Source organism: Carcharodon carcharias, chromosome 1 (genome assembly GCF_017639515.1).
Source record: "Carcharodon carcharias isolate sCarCar2 chromosome 1, sCarCar2.pri, whole genome shotgun sequence".
Classification (NCBI taxonomy): Eukaryota; Metazoa; Chordata; class Chondrichthyes; order Lamniformes; family Lamnidae; genus Carcharodon; species Carcharodon carcharias.
The window spans coordinates 188982774-188998481 of NC_054467.1; the positions used below are offsets into that span (position 1 = coordinate 188982774).

General features: G+C 41.1%; 1 protein-coding gene across 9 annotated transcripts in view; it reads left to right on the plus strand.

The window, feature by feature from the left end:
- LOC121279313 (protein FAM214B) overlaps positions 1 to 15708 on the plus strand; it is a 163847-nt gene that overhangs the window by 67860 nt on the left and 80279 nt on the right. For 8 of the 9 annotated variants that reach the window (XM_041190503.1, XM_041190493.1, XM_041190511.1 and 5 more), the window contains exon 2: positions 851 to 991. The exons of the other annotated variant lie outside the window; for it this stretch is intronic. The gene's annotated coding sequence lies outside the window, so the exon portion shown is untranslated. The remainder of the gene's footprint in view (positions 1 to 850; positions 992 to 15708) is intronic. 9 annotated transcript variants of the gene reach the window in all.

Genomic DNA, 15708 nt, shown 5'->3' on the forward strand with positions numbered 1-15708 from the left:
GAGTTACCTGCCGCAGAATTCCCAGCCTCTGACCTGTTCTTGTAGCGACAGTATTTATATGGCTAGCCCAGTTCAGTTTCTGCTCAATGGTAAAACCCAGGATGCTGATAGTGGGGATTCAGTGATGCCAATACCACTGAATGTCAAGGGGAGATGATTGCATTCTCTCTTTTTAGAGATGGTCATTGCCTGGCATTTGTGTGAATGAATGTTAATGAGGGCCAGTCTTTAATCAGTGATGTGAGAGGCGAAGATTGCACTCTGTTATTTCCTTGGCAGTTTGTGGTACAGTTGAGAGTATAATATGTTCTGAATTCCACATGTCACCCCTGTTGACTTATGGGGTGGTGTAGGGGTCACGGGAGAGAACAGAATGAGCTAAGCTAGGGGTGCAGTAGTCTGAACATAACGTAGAAGATTTGAGCTTCAAGACAGTGCCACTGAATTGGAGCACTTTGTGCTTCCAACCTTCTATACATTTTCAGTTCCTATTGTGAGCATGGCACTGTTAAGCAGCTGCCAGAATGTGTCTAATTTTAACCTCTGCTAAATATGTTAGCCAAAACCATGAAGTTCAATAGATATCGTGTAACAAACGCCTAAGAAAATTTAGGTTCCATTTGTGTGATATACAAAAAATTCTTAGCTTTTTGCTTTTTCCTCTCCTCGGGGCGGATGTAATATTCATATAACTTATGCTTTGTAACAATAATATTAGGTTATGTTTATCTTCATCCCAAAAAATTGGGTGTAGTTTTTAAAAATAATTTTATTAAATTTATCTTTTTATTGTGCTAAGTTTTGCTGGCATCTGCAGTACTTAATGAAAAATGGTTTCCTTTGTCAACAGGTTCTGGTGGTACAATGAAGACCTTTTAAAAGTCTCTGTTTTTGAGAACATTGTTACATGAAGTTGAACGTTGCACAGCTTATTGTGAATTGCCCAACTTATGCAGCAGAAAAATGACAAACAAATGATGCCCATGCAAAGGTTAGTTCTGTACAGCTATTTTTGGGAACTCTTAAACAGTGGTGTTTGTGATAGACTGACATACTGCAATCCTTTTTTTCGTTAGTTTGTTTATTTGCTGTTCTGAACATAGCATGCTGTCAATTGGTAACCATTCCAACTTTGTTCCAGTAGGTTTTTCTGTGACCAGAATAGTTTTACTGTCTTGTAGAAGAGTTTTTGTTGAGTTCGCCTCTCCTCTTTTTGTCTTTTTCACTTTTTTTTTCTCTTTCTCGTCTCGTCTCCTCTCCTCTCTACACAACTTTGCTCTCCACACTAATTCATTGTGTCTCACTTTATTATTGAGTAATTCTTTGGTGCTATTTTGTCAAATCCTTGTAATATTAGTTGGATTACTTTAAAAGTTGTATTAGGTAATAAACATAATTATATCTTGCACAATGATGATATTTGTATTGAGGCATTTAATATTGAAGTTAGTTTTCAAAAAAGTACCTCACCAACAGACTGGTGGTGTAGCCCAAATTCTAATCCTTGCAGTGGTAGAATTTGAACTGGGTTAAGTGTGGCATGGTAATCAAGTGGTTACATTACTGGACCCAGAGGCCTGAACTAAAAATACTATGGGCACAATTCACATTCTACCTTGGTAATTTGGGAATTTAAATTCAGCTTTTCAAAAGAAAATCTAAATGTAATAAATTAAGTGACCATGAAACACTGAGATTATCACAGAAACCCAACACTGCCCTTTAGGAAAGGAAACCTGCTGTCCTTATCTATTTTGACCATGCCAACTAGACTTACTGGGCAGAATCTTCTGGCTGGCATGCGGGTGCAGGAGCCCAACGTCAGTGAGCGGCATCGTGATATTTCGGTCAGCGGGTGCGCTAGGCTGTGGGACGCGCGCCCGCCATTAATTAACGGCCATGTTAAGGCCTTTAATATGCCAATTATCAACGATTTTGGCTATTGGCCATTGACAGGTTGGCGGGCCCGCAGCTGATTTTGCTGTGCCCCTACCTTACTGAAAATTTAAATGGGGTGGGGTGACGTTGGGGGTTCTGCCTGACATCATCCCGCGTCATTTTACGCGCCAGTGAGCAGGCCCCATCCCCTGCTCGCTGACGGCAAAGTTCTGCCCATTGATTCATCCACGTTTACAGCACAGAAGGAGGCCATTCGGTCCATTGTGTCCACGCTAGTCAACAAAGATCTTACTGCACTAATCCCATTTTCTAGCACTTGGCCCATAGCCCTGGAGGCTATGGCAATGCACGTGGATATCTAAATACTTAAGTGTTACGAGAGTTTCTGACTCAACCACCCTTTCAGGCAGAGAGTTCCAGACTCCCACCACCCTCTGGGTGAAAAAATTTCTCCTCAACTCCCCTCTTAGCCTTCTACCTCTTACCTGAAATCTATGCCTGCTGGTCATTGACCCCTCTACTAACAGAAAAGAGTGCCTTCCTATTCACCCTATCTATGCCCCTCATAATCTTATACACCTCTGTCAGGTCCCCTATCACCCTTTGCTGCTCCAGGGAACATAACCCCAGCCTATCCAATCTTTCCTCATAGCTCAGACCCTCCAGCCCAGGCAGCATTCTGGTAAATCTCCTCTGCACCCTCTCCAGTGCAATCACATCCTTCCGATAATGTGGTGACCAGAACTGCACACAGTACTGCAGTTGTGCATTTTATACAGTTCCAGCATAACCTCCCTGCTCTTGTATTCTATGCCTCGGCTAATAAAGACAAGTATCCCATATGCTGCCTTAACCACCTTATCTACCTGCCCTCCTACCTTCAGGATCTGTGGATATGCATACCAAGGTCTCTCTGATTTTCAGTATTTTCCAGGGTCCCACCATTCATAATGTAATCCCTTGTCTTTTTAGCCCTCCCCAAGTGCATATTTTTGAGTTAAACAAACAGAAGTGGAATTAGATATAAATGGTGTATGTATAATTTAAAAATGTAATTATTTGTACCAATTGGATTTGCACTGCCATCCTTTCAGGTCTTGGTTCAATCCTGTAGTTGGAATGGCCAAACATGATCTGACGCTCCAAGCAGCTTGACTGAAAGTGATTACACCTTATGACTCAGGAAAAATCTAACTAGCAGGTAGGTGCTCAAATATGTGCATTAACATTACTTGGGCATCTATTGCAGATGGATATGTTCATGTTCAAAAATATCAAATGCTTTCTGAAAAGTTAATTGGTATTGTATATTATAGTCAAGAAAGTGTTTTGATTTAAATATAGTTAGAGGCATTAAACAGTTTTCACTGTTTCTGGAAAAACAACAATTTCATTTAAAGGATAGCGCAGGAGTCTAATAACTGATCATTTCTGACTTCTGATGTCACAGTGAGACTACTGCCTGCTGAGGGACTGACTGCATTAGCAAATAATGGATGAGCAGGCTGTGCTTTTGTCCTTCAATCAAGCTGCCTAGACTTAGTTACAATATGACTAAACACCTTTAAAAGAGAAAAGGGTTTTCTGTACTTCTAAAACAGCATGTATTTCACCAACTGACCCCAATATATCCTTGGCATAATAATATTGTAAAAAGTCTCCTGTTCCTGTTACACAATATATATAGCAGCCATAATGACAGTGGTAACAGAACATATGACCTTTGTTAATACTGCAGCAAGAGAGCTTTGAAAAGGTAAACAATACATTTTTTTCAGAAAGTATGTTCAACTGTAATATGCTCCCAAGGTTCAAATTACAGGTTAAACTGACATAGGTTTGCTTTAATGGTTCAGTATCATTCAAACTTCTCTCATTATTGTATTGTAGTGCATTTCACTGCCATATAGCCTTTGTTAAATTGTGCACCAAGTTATATTTCCTATTTCTAAACAGTTTTTAAAGAAAGCTGTTCACATTGTTGTTCCTAATGATAAGCTTCAGTGAAGTCCTGGGTTTGCAAAGTGATCTCACTGGGGATGACTTGAAGAGTGGTACAGTTTGCCTCAGTATCCTAAAAGTAGGGAGGGAAAAGTTTGAATTCAGTAGATCTAGTAACTGTAGGCTCACACCAGGAAAAACAAATTTCCTAAGGGAAGGAAACCTGCCTTTCTTAGCCAGTCTGGCTTAAACGTTACTCTTTCACACTCAACTCCTAATGTCTTTGGGGACAAATAAATGATGGGCAATATGCTGCCTTACTAGCATTACCCATATTTCAAGCAAAAAAGCTCCTTTTAAAAAAAAGCTAGGGATCCTAGGTAGCTCTTGAAATGTCCCTTTTATCTGGAAAATGCAGATATCGAGTTTGAGTATATAATATTTGGCTTTGCTGTGATTTCCTCTACCACATCTCTCCTAATAGTCAAATAATTAGTTTGCTGTCTGGAGTCATTTGATGAATGGCTACTTGGTAAGTTACGAGCAGGCTGGCAGCAATTGTGGAACTGGAATGAGTCACCCCTTTTCAGAGAGGAAGCAGAAAACATTAGGACAAGAATATATTTAAATGGAAAGAGGAGCTCACTGAATTACTGGGCAACCTTTAAACGCTCTGAAAGTAGGTTTTAATAATGGTAAAATCAACCTGAGGGATGAGCAGAAATGTTTTGCATGTAACTTCCCTTTGTTACTCATGCTCTGCTTTTGTGATCTATTAATCTAACAATCTGCCTTGAAACCACCAATTGTCCTAGCATCCACATCATTTTGGGAGACGGAGTTGGAGATTTCTGCAACCTTTTACGTGGAAAAAGTGGTTCCTGATTTTGTTCCTGAATAGCCTAGTTCTGATTGTAAGATTATGCCCCCCCCCCCTCACCGTTCTTCATTGCCGTACCTTGGGAAATATGGCTTTTATGTATCTATGCTATCTAATATTTTGAACAGTCTATCAAATCGACCCTCAGTTTTCTGTACTCAAAGAAATACGAGCCAAATTTATGTAACTTGTTCTCATAATTTAACTTTAGAAGCTTTGATATCATACTGGTGAATCTGTATTGCATCCCTCTGGGACTAATATATCCTTCCTTAGGTGTCATGACTGAAACTGAACAATATTCCTGATGAGGTAAAACCAAGGCTTACAACTGAAGCATAACTTCCTCCTCCTTATGTTCCCACCTCATTGAGATGAAAGCCAACATTCTACTATTTTTCTGTCTTGTGTACTGCACTTGTTTACTTAGATATTCACACTTCACTTCTATACAATTCCTATACAATTTCTTATCATTCAGAAAATACTCAGATTTATCTTTCTTGGGTCCAAAGTAGATGACCTCATACTTGTCCATTCCATGCATGTGTATCCTTTTAGGTTGTAGGATTATGAAATAACTCAGTGGAATTATATTCCTTTGCAATATATTTAACTAAATACTTTGCCATGAATGGTTTCCAATCTCCAGACTCTAGCTATGTCTTGTATGATTTCATAACTTCATTATGATGTCATTTGGTATCTAAAATTGAGCTTAACTGTAGCAACCCAATCCAATTTTAATACTGAAGTGAAATACAGATAAAGTACAGGTAAGTGATGTAACTGAACAATATGTTAATATACAGCCTAAATATTTTTGATTTGTTTTTATATTGGGAAACCAAGGTGAACTACCAGGGTTGGGGAAAAAATAAGAAGTAAGGAAATGGGTGATGCTAAGCTTGGCTTGTAAAAATCTGTAGAATATTGAGGGAAGAAAACAGGTAAGTAGTTTGCTGGTTAATATTTAATAAGATAATAGGTTAGAGGACACAAAACTTCTTTGTATTGCAGTGTTTGCTACGTTTTTAATGCCTTGCAAGGCATGACCCAATGAGAGAATTAAATTTTTACTTGCATTTCAGTGCAATTCACTATTTGAAAAGTGTGAAGTAGCATATTTTTGGAAATAGAAGCAGACAATCCTAATCTGTAAAATTCTCAGTGAAGTGAGGGAATGGAAATATGATTTTTTTCCCAATCCCACTTTGAGGCATGTCATCTTAGAATTGGATGACTGAGGCTATGCTGTAATTAAAGGAGCTGTGTGCCATAAGCTTAGTCTACCTTTTTTTTCTACCTTTTAGCGGTAAAGCAATTTGGGAACAGAAATAGTCCATTTGGTCAATGAGCTCATTCTGCCATTTTGTTTGCCATATGCAGTTTTTATTTCCAAGTCTCAAGTTCTTTATATTTTTTCATTTTACTTAACGCCTTATGCTACAGCAATTTGGATTCTCACAATCCTTTACATGAGGACAAACGAACATATGAAATAGGAGCAGAAATAGGCCATTCGGCCTCTCAAGTCTTCACCACCATTCAACAAGATCATGGCTGATCTGGTTGTGTTTCGAGTTCCACATTCCCATCTAGCCCCTGATTCTTGTTAAGCAAGGGAATCTGCCTTCAAAATATTCAGTGACCCCGCCTCCACCGCCTTCAAAGGCAGAAAGTTCCAAAATCGCACAACCCTCAGGAAAAAATTCTCCTCGCCCCTGTCCTAAAAGGGCAATCCCTAATTTTAAAACAGTGCCCCCCTAGTTCTGGACTCACCTGCAAGAGGAAACATCCTTTCCACGTCCACTTTGTCATTCATTCAGGATCTTATATACTTCAATCAAGTCACCTCTCACTCTTCTAAACTCCAGTGGAAACAAGCCAAGCCTGTCCAACCTATCCTCATAAGACAACCTGCTCATTGCAGGTATCAATCTAGTAAACCTCTGAATTTCCTCCAACGCATTGACATCCTTTTTGAATAAGAAGACCAAAACTGCACACGGTATTCGAGATGTGGTCCCACCAATGCTGAAGCAAAATATCCTTACTTTTATGGTCAATTCCTCTCATAATAAAGAAAAGCATTCCATTCGCCTTGATAACATGCTGTACCTGCATACTAACTTTTTGTGACTCCTGCACAAGAACATCTAGATCCCTCTGCACCTCAGAATTCTGCAGTCATTCTCCATTTAATTAACACTCTGGTTTTTGTTTTCTTCCTGCCAAAGTGAACAACTTCGCATTTTCCCACATTATACTACATCTGCTGGATTTTTGCTCACTCAACTTATCTAAATCCATCTGCAAACTCTTTATGCCTTCTTCCGCTCCCCACATATAAGTCATTGATGTAAATTGTGAAAAGTTGAGGCCCCAGCATAGAGCCCTGTGGGACTCCATTCATCACATCCTGCCAATCAGGCAAAGACCCATTTATGCCCTCTGTTTTCTGCCAGCTAGCCAATCTTCTATCCAGGCTAATATGTTACCCTCTACACTAGAACTTTTACTAATGCAATAACCTTTGATGTGGCACCTTATCAAACATTTTCTGGAAACCCAAGTACAGTACACGTACAGGCTTCCCTCTATCCACTGCACAAGTCACTCCCTCAAAGAACTCTAATAAATTGATTAAACATGATTTCCCTTTCATAAAACAATACTGACTCTGTCGGATTACCATGAGCTTTCCTAACCCTTCCCCACAACAGCCGTCAAACTAACTGGCCTACAGTTTCCTGTTTTCTGCCTCCCTTCCTTCTGGAATATTTGCTACTTTCCAGTCTGATAGAACCTTTCCAGAATCTAGGAATTTTGGAAAATTAACACCAACACATCTACCTCATTAGCCACCTCTTTTAAGACCTTAGGATGAAGTCCATTTGGACCAGGAGACTTGTCAGCCCATAGCTCTGTCAGTTTGCTCAGTACTGCTTCCCTAGTGATTGTAATTTCACCAAGTTCCTCTCCCCTCCATCTCCCAATTTACAGCTATTAATGGAATCTTTTTATATCCTCTATAGTGAAGACAGAAGCAAAATATTGGTTCATTTCATCCGTCATTTCCTTATTATCTACTATTAACTCCCAATTCTCACTCTCTAGAGGACCAACACTCCCTTTACTTACTCTTTTCCTGTTTAAATACCTGTAGAAACTCTTGCTATCCCTTTTTAGTTTCCCTTTCCCTTTCTATCTAGCTTCCTTCCATACTCTAATTTCTTACTCCTGATTTAACCTTTTAGTCATTCTCTGCACAGTCATTGTGGAGACGAAGTCCTGCCTTCACATTGAGGATACCCTCCATTGCGTTGTGTGGCACCACCACTCTGATAATTGGGATAGATTTTGAGCAGATCTAGCAATTCGAGACTGGGCATCCATGAGGCGCTGTGGGCCATCAGCAGCAGAATTGTACTCGAACATAATCTGTAACCTCGTGGCCTGGCATATCCCCACTCTACCATTACCATCAAGCCAGGGATCAACCCTGGCTCAATGAAGAGTGGAGGAGGGTATGCCAGGAGCATCTCCAGGCATATCTAAACATGAGGTGTCAACCTGGTGAAGCTATAACATATGAATACTTGCATGCCAAACAGCATAAGCAGCAAGTGATAGACAGAGCTAAGCGATCCCACAACCAATGGATCAGATCTAAGCTCTGCAGTCCTGCCACATCCAGTTGTGAATGGTGGTTGGCAATCAAACAACTCACTAGAGGAGGAGGCTGCACAAGTATCCCCATCCTCAATGATGGAGGAGCCCAGCACAGCAGTGCAAAAGGTAAGGCTGAAGCATTTGCAACAATCTTCAGCCAGAAGTACCGAGTGGTTGATCCATCTTGACCTCCTCTGGAGCTCCTCAGCATCATGGATGCCAGTCTTCAGCCAATTCAATTCACTCCATGTGATATCAAGAAATGGCTGAAGGCACTGGATACTACAAAGGCTATGGGCCCTGACAATATTTTGGCAATAGTACTGAAGACTTGTGCCCCTAGCCAAGCTGTTCCAGTACAGCGACAACACTGGCATCTACCATGCTATGTGGAAAATTACCCAGGTATGCCCTGTACACAAAGCAGGTCAAATCCAACCCAGCCAATTACCGCCCTATCAGTCTACTCTCAATCATCAGTAAAGTAATGGAAGGGGTCATCAACAGTGCTATCAAGTGGCACTTGCTTAGCAATTACCTGCTCACTGATGCCCAGTTTGGGTTCCGCCAGTGCCACTAAGCTCCTGACTTCATTACAGCCTTGGTTCAAACATGGACACAAGAGCTGAACTCCTGAGGCGAGGTGAGAGTGACTGCTCTTGACATCAAGGCAGCATTTGACCAAGTGTGGTATCATGGAGCCCTAGCAAAACTGGAGTCAATGGGGATCAGATGGAAAACTCTCCACTGGTTGGAGTCATACCTAGCACAAAGGAAGATGGCTGTGGTTGTTGGAGGTCGGTCATCTCAACTCCAGGACATCACTGCAGGAGTTCCTCAGGGTAGTGTTCCCGTCCTAACCATTTTCAGCTGCTTCATCAATGACCTTCCTTCCATCATAAGGTCCGAAGAGGGGGTGTTTGCTGGTGATTGCTCAATGTTCAGCACCATTCGTGACTCCTCAGATACTGAAGTTGGCCATGTCCAAATGCAGCAAGACCTGGACAATATCCAGGCTTGGGCTGACAAGTAGCAAGTAACATTCACACCACATAGTGTCAGGCAATGACCATCTCCAACAAGAGAGAATCCAACCATCACCCCTTGATGTTCGATGGCATTACCCTCACTGAATCCCCTTAGGCTAGGAATTGTGTGACGGGTAACTTGCCTCCTGACTCCCCAAAGCCTGTCCACCATCTACAAGGCACAAGTTAGGAGTGTGATGGAATACTCCCCACTTGCCTGGATGAGTGCAGCTCCTACAACATTGAAGAGGCTGGACACCGTCCAGGACAAAGCAGCCCACTTGATTGGCACCACATCCACAAACATTCGCTCCCTGCACCACTGATGCACAGTAGCAGCAGTGTGTACCATCTACTAGATGCACTGCAGGAATTCACCAAGCTCCTAAGACAGCACCTTCCAAACACATGACCACTACCACCAAGAAGGACAAGGGCAGCAGATAGATGGGAACACCACCACCTGGAAGTTCCCCCTCCAAGTCACTCACCATCCTGACTTGGAAATAAATTGCCTTTCCTTCACTGTCGTTGGGTCAAAATCCTGGAACTCCCTTCCTAACAGCACTGTGGGTGTACCTGCACCACATGCACTGCAGTGGTTCAAAAAGGCAGCTCACCTTCTCAAGGGCAACTAAGGATGGGTAATAATTGCTGGTCCAGCCAACAAAGCCCACGACCTGTGAATGAATAAAAAAAAAATTCCAGATCACTTCATCTATCTCAGCTTTCGTGCCCACATTGTTGCCTTTAGTTAAGTTTGAAATACTAGCCTTAGACCCACTCTTCTCCCTTTCAAACTGGATGTAAAATTCAATCATATTGTGGTTGCTGCTACCTAGCGTTGCTTACAATCTGAGGTCATTAATTAATCCTGCCACATTGCACAATAGCAAGTCAAATATAACCTGCTCTTTGTTTGATTCCAAAGTGTGCTGCTCTAAGAAATTATCTCAAAAGCATTCTATGAACTCCTTATCCGGGCTCCTGCTACCAATCTGATTTTACAGTTTATATGTATATTAACATCACCCATCATTATTGCTTCTTCTTTATCACAAGCACCCAATATTTCTTCTTGTATACAAAAACAGAAAATGCTGGAAAAACTCAGTAGGTCTAACAGCATCTGCAGAGAGAGGAACAGAGTTAACGTTTTGAGTCCGTTTGACTCTTCAGAGCTGAAGAGAAGTAAAAATGTGATGAAATTTATACTGTTTAAGTGGGGGGGGTGGGGGGTTGGGGGGCGGGGTGGTGGAGGTGAAGGTGGGGGGGGTGGTGGGGGGAGAGGGTGTAGCAGATGAAGCTGGATAGAAGACCAGTGATAGGTGGGGGCAAAGGAGAGATTGATTTCAATTAACGTAAATATATAGTTTCTAGTCAGGATGGTGTGTGGCTTGGATGGGAATTTGCAGGTGTTGGTATTCCCATGTATTTGCCACACTTGTCCTTCTTGGTGGCAAAAGCTGTGGGATTGGAAGGTATTGTCGAAGGAGCCTTGGCTAGTTGCTCTACTGCCCTTGTAGATGGTACACAGTGCTGCCACTGTGCATTGGTGGTGGAGGGAGTGAAGGTTTAAGGGCTGGATGGGGTGCCAATCAAGCAGTCTGCTTTGTCCTGGATGGTGTCAGGCTTCTTGAGTGTTGTGGGAGCTGCTCTCATCCAGGCAAGTGGTGAGTATTCTATCACACTCCTGACTTGTGCCTTGTAGATGATGGACAGGCTTTGGGGAGTCAGGAGGTGAGTTACTCGCCACAGGATTCCCAGGCTCTGACCAGCACCTTCCAAACCCTAACCTCTGCCACCTAGAATGAGAAGGGCAGCAGATGCATGGGAACACCACCACCTGCAAGTTCTCCACGTAGCAACACACCATCCTGACTTGGAACTATATCGCTGACACTTCACTGTTGCTGGGAACTCCCTTCCAAACAGCATTGTGGGTAGTCCTGCAACACATGGACTGCAGCAGTTCAAGAAGGCACCTCACACCATCTTCAAGGGCAATTAGGGATAGTAGAAAAATGATGGTCTAACCACTCATGCCAACATCCCATGAACAAATAAATAAAAAATAATTCTTTGTTTAACATTTCCTATGCCAACTTTTTTTGTTGAGCTATAACTATATCCTCTCAATCCTGGCATGATCATAATGAATTTTTGCTGTATCTTGGTTCTAATATCTTTTCTATAATGGAGTACCCATAAATGCATGGGATATCCTTACCATCAAAGTTTCAGATATCACAAAACTCAGAAATCTGGTAAACAGCAAAGAGGATAGTAACAGGCTTCAGGAGGTGAATGGATTTGGTGGCTGGAGAACGAAGATGATGGGCAGGATTTTCCCGGCAGGACCGGAAATTCCTGCCCAAATTCAACAGACTTTTGGACGCTCTCCAAATTTTCCAGCCCAGCCCGTAACAATGCCTGCCTCTGGTGGGATTGGAAAACACTGGCCAATGACTTTACATTTTTTCCTCAAATATACAAAAATAATCAAATTAATTGAGTGTAACCTGGGGCAAAATTTTGCCCTTGACGGGCGGGTGGGCCCAACCGACTCAGTGGCGGGCGGGCAGCTGATCGCTGCCACTGAAACAGGCCCCGCTGCCATTTTACGTCAGTGGGCCAGTTAAGGTCCACCCAGCGTGACGCTCGACGGGAAGTGCTATGTGCTTCCTGTGCGGGGCAGGGGGGATTCCCCAACCGCAAAAGCACACTCTTCCGCGCATGCGCGCAAAAGAGCGCACATCTCCCTGAGGCTAAGTGGTGCCTCAGGGAGATTGCTGAAAGGCTGTGAAAGATTAAAAATAGAACAATAAAAAAAATCATTAACATGTCCCTCTCGTGAAAATGTCACATGAGATGGGCCTTGTTAATGAAAGTACACAAAAACTTTATTAAACTTTTTAAAATCTGATATCAAACCTCATCCCACCAGTGGATGAGGTTTGTTAAAAAAGTCACTTACCCATCTGCCCGTTGGGCCTGTGCGCTGAGCCGAAGTTCACACGGGCTCCTCAAAATTTTAGTCAGTTGGTGACTTAATGGCCTTAACAAGATCTTTAATTAATGGCGGGTGTGCATCACGCTGCAAAGCGCACCCACCAACCTAAACATCACGATGCTGCGCGCTGACATCGGGACACTCATACGACATTTTAAGTGCTGACGTGCAGGCCCTGCCACCTGTACGTCAGCCAGAAAATTCAGCCCCTGATCTTCAAATCTGTATGCTGATTGTCCCTGATTAATCTTGCCTTTCTAAATGTTCACTAATTTCATGCCATGAACTCTTAGAAAGGCATGGATTAATTGGGGATAGTCAACATAAATTACAGGTCATAGCTGATTCATTGAAAAATGTAATTCAATTAATAAACTAAGACCACCCACCTGCAATAATTACTTTTCCCTCTCTTGGACAGGAGTATAATCTTTTCTCCCCCTAACCCCAGTATGTGTGCATAATTCCTGTATCCAATTTTCTTTTTGAAAATTATGGTAATATACTTGCTTTCTCCTCCCTAACTTCCAAGTATTTTGGTATTACTCCAAGTAATTTTTCTGCTTTTTTGGTTCAATTGTGCAAATGTTATCACAGTCTTTTCTCATCTTCCTCTCTCTAATATCTGAAATACTTGTGCACCATATCCTCACTCTCTAGTATAAAATAACCCTCTGTGGGTTTTTTGTGTCTTTTTTTATCTTTTTTTACTGATGTGCTTTTGCTGTTTTCTTTAATACTGACTGCCAATTATCTTTCATGTTTACTGTTAGCTTTCTTAACCTTTTTGTTTCCCTTTATTACTTTTTTATTTTGTTATAAGCCTTTTTAAAGAAAAAATAATTTTGTTCTAATTCCTCTATTTATCCGTTTACAATATATTATTTTTAAATATTGCACTGCTTGTAATTTTGCTTCAACTTGCATCAGCTTCAGATAAATCTCAAATGAAGGCACTAAATACTTGGCTATATGTTGTTATTAGCATTTCATACCCCATTGATATTGCAGGACCACTTGCAGTAGAAGCAGTTCCACAATATGATGCAGCTACTTGTGTTTCAAAATCATTCTGTTGTATACTGTGCAACAGAAAACAGCACCAAGTATATCATTGGAGCAATTGAACAGTGGCTAATGGGTTTTGATATGTATGTTTGGAAAATACTTTGATAACCTCGTCTCTATCCATGACCCATCACAGATGCTGGTGCAAAGTCCTGGAAGCAGGCAATTTGAAAGTTGAATTCCTGGCTAGAATTTACAGGCAATTGCCTCATGGCTAGAACAAAATAGCAGTCCTCTGCAGCCATTTACATTTGGAACCAGCGGCAATAATCAGCTTACAAAACAGTGAAGGCTTCTATGTTAGTTCATTTATGTTGCAATGCTATTACAGATGTAGTGGTATGGTGTATGAGAAATGCAGGTATTAGATGAGGATTGATCTTCTAATGTTGGAGTCAAAGCATCTTGGAGCAAAGAAAACTTTACTTTCCTCTGCCCTGTGAACTCCTAGTTCTTCGGCTTTATGTTGATGCTGAGTGGATGTCATCTGTGGGAAAGTTATTTCATTGCTCAGCATTTATATTCCCATGCCTTAAATATAAAACGTTGCATTCTTGTGTGCTTTTTCTTTTTAGCTCTATGTTGTCGCGAACCTCTTTTACTGATATTTCTCCCCTATGTGCCCTTTTATGCTCTTTAGTGCTTGAGCACAGAAATCAAAGCTGTCAGTCCAGTGCAGTACTGAGGGAGTGTTGCACAGTTGGAGATATTATCTTTCAAATCAGATATTAGACAGAAGGTCGTCCCTCTGTCAGGTAGATGTAAAGATCCCATGGCACTATTTCAAAGAAGAGGATTGGGGTTATCCCCAGTGTCCTTGCTAATATTTATCTTTCGATCAACATTACAAAAATGGATACCTGGTCATTATCACTTGGCTGATTGTGGGAGTTTGCTGTGTGCAAATTAGCTGCCTTGTTTCCTACATTGCAGCAGCGATTACACTTCCAAGTGCTTCATTAGCTGTAAAGTGCCTAGAGTCACCTGGTGATCATGAAAGGAGCTATATGAAGTCTTGCTTTCTTTCTAGAAATGAACCCAAGTGCTTGGATTGCTTTCAGTATGGCTATCTTAACTTGTGTCACTATTTTCTGTTTTTATGTAATTGTATTCCTAGATCCCTTTACTCCTCTACGCTACTTGGTCTCTTACCATCCAAAAAGAATGTCCTCATTCTTCCTTCCAGATTACACCATCCCATATTTGCCTACATTGAAATTAATTTGACAACCATGCACCCATTCAGGTTTATTCATGTCATCTTGTATTTCATTGCATTCTTTTTCAATAATAACTATACCTCTCTCTGCCCCACACTGGATGTAAAAGATTCCATGACATTATTTTGAAGAGCAGGAGAGTTCTTGTGAGTGTTCTTGCCAATAATTATCCCTCAACCAACATTGGTAAATCAGATTCATTTTAGGTCAATGTGTATTTGTAGCATTTTCTGTTTTTAACCTAAAAACACTTCACAGCTAATGAATTGCATTTGTATGACTTTCTGAACTGGTCTGTAGTTGAATTAATTAAAATAAAACAAATATATGTATGTAGCAGGTATCCCATCCATACTTCTAAGCTTGTACTTGAATAAATGCAATAAATTCAGAGAAAATTTAATTCTATAAATTTGCTAGTTTAATTACCTGCATTTCAAAAACTTCATCCCCACCACTTTAATACCCATATTAATGACCTTTGATTAATTACCTTCATACCAGGTATGAACACTTTAATGTTCTGGAAAATGAAGAAATACCTGTAGGTTAACTTGCTCTTAATTTATATATTTAAAAAGAAAATCAGGAAAGGACTAACTGGTCCATCCTGAAATGGTGCAATCTATATATATCAACCCCATTGCTGCCCGTAACCCTCACAACAGTCATGCAGTTTTCTATTGAATAGAGTTCTGCAGTAATTACACCACAGAAAGCCATCTGGCCCATCTAACCTATGCAAGCTCATTTTGGATTGCAAGAACAATTTAACAAATCCCATTCCCTCACATTCTCACTGTAGCCCTGCATTTTTTTCCTTTCAGGGAGTGCATTGCAGATTGTAACCACATGCTGCCTATAAATAGTTTTTCCTCATATTGCCTTTGGATTTTTTTTGCCAACCACCTTAAATCTGTGTCCTTTAACTCTTGGACCCTCTGCGGCTAATAGGAACAGTATCTCTCTAGCTACTCTGTCTAG